General features: G+C 37.0%; 1 non-coding gene across 1 annotated transcript; it reads left to right on the forward strand.

Annotated features, from left to right (window-relative positions):
- Positions 1 to 5150: 5150 nt before the first annotated feature.
- On the forward strand, positions 5151 to 5257 carry LOC125084122 (U6 spliceosomal RNA). The gene has a single exon (XR_007122483.1). It is a non-coding gene; the product is annotated as a U6 spliceosomal RNA (small nuclear RNA).
- The last annotated feature ends 1271 nt before the right edge of the window (positions 5258 to 6528 follow it).

Consider the following 6528-nt stretch of genomic DNA (forward strand, 5'->3'; position numbering starts at 1 on the left):
TAATTTAGTCCAAGTTCAAAGGCCTGAAGACGAGGGGAACTGATGATGTAACTCCCACTGGAAAGCTGAAGGCTGAGAAGGGGTGGGTGGGCACCTTGTGTAAGTTCTAGAGTCTAAAGGCCTAAAAGCAGATCAGATGTCAGAGGGCCTGAGAAGATGGGCATTCTAGCTCATGTAAAATAATAATTTGCCCTTCCTCTGTCCTTAACAGATGGGTGTTGCCCACCCACAGTGGTGAGGGCATATCTTCTTTACTCAGTCTACAGATTCAAGTGCCAGTCTTTTTGAAACATCCTCACAGACTTCAGAAATCATGTCTTACCAGTGGTGTGGGCATCCCTTAGCTAGGTCAAGACACACATTCAATTAACCACTATAAACACCATTCCTTAAAATCCTAATCATCAGATCCGTCCTATGAGGCTGCCATTTTTAATTTGTATCAACATGGTGTCTTCTCTGTTGTCTCTACAACCCAGAAATTATATTGTCAGCTACTTGCGCTCTCTATTAACTGCTCTCATCATCTTTCCATATATGAATATGGTTCGCACCCCCCACCATAATCCGATGAATTTCCCACAATTACTACAAATATGCCTATCACTGTTAGAGTTTCCTAATCCATTTGAGAATAAATGATTTTCATATACTAGTATCTTTCATTTTATTTCCAATTGCTTAACATTATGAATCAAAGAGCTACTCTTTAGGTACACAACTGACCTTTCAGGCTGACGTGTGACATGTTCTCTGGGGAAAGATTTATGGATGTAATTCTGACAAATTCCACCAAGTCATACCTATTTTTTTTTTAATCATAAAACTCAAAACCAGTCCATTTGTTGTATTATATTTGTTTATTTTGCTTAGGATAATTTACGTAATTTGTATAAGAGATTAAACTGATTTGGACAGTAAGAACTCAGTTTTTGCCTCTCCATTATTTTGAGTATTTTAAAGTAGAAGATTCTATAATGAATCTTGAAATTTCTTTTCAGTTTTGTTCACAATGTTTTACATACATGTTTTACATATGTATCTCCACTTTTTTGTTGTTACAAGCTAGCCATAGTCTTAGATTATTAGACTGTGGGGGGGCTTTGAAATCTTCTAATTCATTTCCTTTATGAAATTGATAACTGTTGTTTTCTTCCTCCCACTATCTGTTTGGATAATAGCACCATAGACTTCTTTTGTTTGGTGAGCATGTGACTCAGTCTCAAGTCAAAGTGAATATGGATTATCTTGGTCACATTTTTGGGTTCAGGAGTTTATGTGAACTCATCAGGTCAATCAAAGCTTATGAATCCTAGTTCTAGGAGTTTTGTTGAAACTGTTGAGAAATGCATTCTCATCTCTCGCTATTGTTACCCAGCAGATAGGCTATAAGCCTGGAGTTTTTCCAAAGGCTGCCTTTGTCTCTCCTTGAAGAGGGCCTTTCTGAGAATGAAGCCAATAGAGAGGAACACTGAGCAAAGGAGAGACATTTAACTGTTATACCCTTTAAGTACCTAGATGTGGCCTTCCTGAGGTCTGCTACTAGATATTTTGATTACATGAGATAGTTCAAATTTTTTCTTCATTTAAAGTATTTTGAATGGGGTTTCTATCACTTGTAGGCAAAATAGTTCTGGTATATAGATATATATCTATATAGATATAGATATAATATATAGATATAGATATCTATATATAGAAAATATATCTCTATATAATATAGATATATCTCTATTTTATATATATATATATATATATATATATTTTTTTTTTTTTTTTTTTTAAATTTATACAAAGAAACTAAGACCCAGAAAAATGATGTGATTTGCTTCAGGTTCATAACCCTGGGTCAGAATCTAAAACTGAATTCTTCCAAGCCAGAGCTGTTTAAACTGAATTCTTCCAAGCCAGAGCTGTTTCCAGTTCACACCTTTCCTCTTTAGAAGGGGATTGTTACATTCCCCATTTGGGGAGCTGACCATTTTCCATCTTGCTGTATGTTCCTTTTGCATTCACTGAGTATACCAACTTTCTTGTGTCAAACACAGAATAAAGTTCCCAATTGTTCATGCTCTTGACACAGAAGGTAATAGATTGACAGATTCAGATGGAATTTAAGAAATGTCTTTTATTTTTGGATGTTTGTCTTGTTCAAGAATAAGGTTGAGCTTTGATAGGATACCTTGTAATAATTCTTAAGTGGAATATACAGAACCCTCACGTTGCCAAGTCTATGGCGGCTATTATAAATTGAGAGGAAGTGCTTTCTTCTACCTAAATGAATTTTTAAAAATCAAATGTTAAATCTTTCTTCTAATGTGAAGACTTTGAAAGCTCTCCATTAGAAATTCCAAAGCAAAGGAATTCTGTATGACTTACTTGGATGAGAGTATGACCACCATGTTTAATGGTCTAATTCTAAATTTATGAAAACACAAGATACTATCCTACTAGGTAAAAGACATCTGAGGCATAATTAAAACAAATCTTGGTTTTATGCATGGTCTTATTCTTACATAAATATTGATTTAGTCATTTTAGGCTGCCAGTAGGCCAACTCAAGAAGAAAAGTATTCAGTCTGTGGTATTTGAAAAAGTTGGCCTTGACTTGGAGATAAGTATTGCTGAGGATTCTCGCTGCTGGATTTATGATCTGTGAATGGTTGGGAGGCACTCAGAATATTAAGTGAATTTATCTTTGATAGTGCTTGAGTTTGTTCAAGCCAACAACTAAGGTTGCCGTTAGAACATTTCCTGCTGCCGTTCTGCCCTTATCAATCTTCAAGGTGATGTCAAGACGGCACTAGAGTTGAAATGAGTCCGTTGCCTCTGAATTCACTAGGAGTGCCCCATGCAAAAAAGAATCACAGACAAATGAACATATAAAACAAAAATTCTGATCTTAAGAACTTCTATTTCCCCCATCCCATGTATGGTTGATGGAAGGCAAGAAACGGTTTTCATTAAAAGAATTTTTCTTACACATGTGTGAATAAATCTGCTATTTATTTCAAATGCCATTTGAACTCTTTAGAAGATGGATAATCGGTTTACTAGTCATGGTTTTTAAAAATAGCTGAAGCCATTCTTTTTGAATGGATTTGGTTTTGGTAGGAGTAGTTTTAGTCTTTCTGAACTAATATATAAATTCTACCTTCTGAGTTGGATGGGACATTTGAGGGCTGTCAGTTGGCTGGTACCAGTTAGCTGGGGATTCATTCAGGTTAGCCAGACTTGCAGTCATTGGCTGGGCAGACTTAGATGTAGCCGCACTGCTGATGTGTTAGCTTGTGAACTGAGAACTACATTTTAGATCAGGGTGTGCTTTCACTTCACAGATAACTCAGTCCCACACGCAGTTTCTTGACCCCTCTCCTGTTTCTGTATTCTCACCATTTTCTGAGTACCGTCTGGAATAAAAATACAGTAGCTTTAGGATTGACCTACATCCCATTTGAACTATTCAGAATGGGGAAGTAAAGGATGATTTCATCAATTTTTGAGTCTGAGGACTCATGGAAACAAGTGCTGTCAGGTCTGACCATTTTCTTTGAGCTCACTTAGTAGGAGGGGTGGAATTAGGAGGAATAGTTCATGTCATTGAATCCAGTTACTTAAGGATTAGGAATTGTTGGTGTGTGTGTCTGTGTCTTTGTGTGTGTGTGTGTGTGTCTGTATTTATGTTTTATGATATTCAGTGAAGGAATTTTGGAAGTGGCTACCACCAAGCCTCTTAAAATATAGCTTCACAGTTATCATTTACTGAACAGGACTTAGCTAGCCCAAACACTTGTGAACAATTTCTCTTTTTCTCTGTCTCTCCCCCCCCCCCATTCATGTTGGTTCCCTAAAACCTTAAAACACTCTGAAAATATATTGATTTCCTAATAACAGAGGTGGGACACTGCTGTACACAAAGGATGGGAACCTTCTTCATCACTTGATTATCTTAATGGATAAGCCATCTCAGAAGCTGCACTTATTTTTGAGAAGACAAGAAGCAAATGATATCCAAAGAACTGTCTTTTATAGTTTGGCTATCTTGGGAAGGGCAGACTCTACAATGTACAACACCAAATCTCAAACAAAACAAACAAAAGGAAATGTTTCTTAAGTCCCTGAGAGAGGAGTAGTGCAGATCAATTTTGCAAGACCTGACAAGTAGGCTTGCTCACTGTGACACATCATTTTCCCAGAAAAATGTTGCTTCAAGAGATACTTTGGAGAGTGCAGGAGGCAGAGTCTGTGGCTTACAATGAAATCAGTTGATCATTTAGGCTCTAAAGGTTTAATGAGATCTTTAGAATGCCTTTCTTTGCTTTGGGCACAGTGTTGCTGAAAATTACCTTCAGCTGTTTGCTGATATATGCGGATCTTTGTTAATTCTGGGTAGCTGGCATCACGGCAAATTGGGAAACTGAATTGCTCTAGTAATTTAACATTTTGGCCAACTGTTAGACACCTGCTTTCTCCCAACATTAGGATCACCTGTGTGTGTGTATGTGTGTTTATGCATGTGTGTGTCTTCCTCTTTTCTCTGTCTTCACTTTTTCTTGAAAGTTTTCTCCTTGGCTATCTCTAGAAAGCAAGGACTTTGAAAGGACAAACTTGCTTGATTTTTGACAAGGAACCCTTGGCAAAAATGTGAACCGTGTATTTGGTAGATGTTTTAGAGTCCAATTGTAGATCGAGGAGAAGAAATATATCAAGCAGAGCTGTTCGCCAGTGGACCAGGGTATTGTAGATGATTGTGAGTTCTCCCGTTGTTTGGCCATTCAAACAGAGTAAGTGAAGCGAAGCTGTTGTCAACATGGATTCTGCCCTGCTGTAAAACTCTGGCTTCACCCCATGACAGCTGTGTGACTTGGGGAAATTGTTCTCTTCAGGAAACTCAACCCTCACATTGGTCAAACAGGGACAGTAATACCTACTGCACAAGGTAATCGTGAATATTACACGAAACAAAGTAAATAAGGCTCTTTGTGAAGTGACACATAGTAGGAGACTGAACTGAAATTGTTAGGGCCACTAATTACAGATACTGTGGAAAGGGTCTGGTTTAAGTATCTGCTGTTCTTTTAGGAGATAATTATCTTTCTGATACTTTCATTACCCTGTCTCAGGAGTTTCTTTTAAGAATCCATGGTAGTGTGCTCGCTTCGGCAGCACATATACTAAAATTGGAACGATACAGAGAAGATTAGCATGGCCCCTGCGCAAGGATGACACGCAAATTCGTGAAGCGTTCCATATTTAAAAAAAAAAAAAAAAAAGAATCCATGGTAGTACCTTGTCACTTCTTGTCTAATAAAGAATTTTTGGGAAGAGTTAGCCACCTAAACTTTCAGAGTTAGAAAGTGTTAAGAATTAAATGAGGTAGTAAGAACATGTTTTATTGTCTAGCACTTTGGATTTCATAGAAGTTTTTACATGCAATGTTGAACATTTCAGACATGCACAATTTGACAAAACTGTGTAGTGAGCACCCACATTCTGCCATCAATATTTTACTATACTCATCCCATCACAAATCCATCTATTTATACATCTACCAATTTGGGGTGCATTTAAAACTAGTTGCAGATACTAGTACGCATATCCTTAAATATGTCAGTATCTATATCATTAATTATAATTGACTGTTTATAGTACTTTCATTTAGACAAAATTTATACACATTGAGATGTATATACATCTTAAGAGCACTATTCTACGATTCCTGACAAATGCATACACTTGTGTAGCTTCTACCAGTCAAGATATGGAACATTTCCTTCACCCCAGAAAATTCCCTCCTCTCCCTTCTGAGTCATGGGATTTCCCCCATAGGCCATCTTTGTCCTGGTATTTTGTTTATCATATTTTAGTTTGCCCTGTTCTAGAACCTCATATCAATGGAAGCTTAAAGTGTGTCCTCTTTGTGAAAGTATTCTGTCATTTGGCATAATATTTCTGAGATTTATTCTTTATGACAGAATAGTATTTCATTGTATATGAATATACCCCTGTTTAAAACTATTTGCTGTTGATAAACATCTGGGCTGTTTCTACTTTTTGGCTGGGATGAATAAATCCATGAAAATTCTTCTATAAGACTTTTTTTTCCCCAATTTTTTCTTAAAGATTATTTATTTACTTATTTTACAGAGACAGAGAGAGTGGGGGATCATAAGCAGGGGGAATGGGAGAGGGAGAAGCAGGCTTCCCACCAAGGAGGAAGCCCAATGTGGGTTCGACCCCAGGACTCTGGGATCACCACCTGAGTTGAAGGCAGATACTTAATGAGTGAGCCACCCAGCCGCCCATTACAAAACTTTTTGTGGACACTTGCTTTCATGTCTCTTTGGTTAATACCTGTAATTTGTAAGACTCATAGTTGCTGCACTTCCTCTTCAACAATTGGAGTTATTTGTCTTTTTATTTTTAGCCATTCTGGTAGATGTGTAGTAGTATCTCATTATGGTTTAGTATGAATTTCTATTAAATGATAATATTAACTACTTTTTAATGTACATATTGGCCATGTTA

Source organism: Lutra lutra, chromosome 13 (genome assembly GCF_902655055.1).
Source record: "Lutra lutra chromosome 13, mLutLut1.2, whole genome shotgun sequence".
Lineage (NCBI taxonomy): Eukaryota > Metazoa > Chordata > Mammalia > Carnivora > Mustelidae > Lutra > Lutra lutra.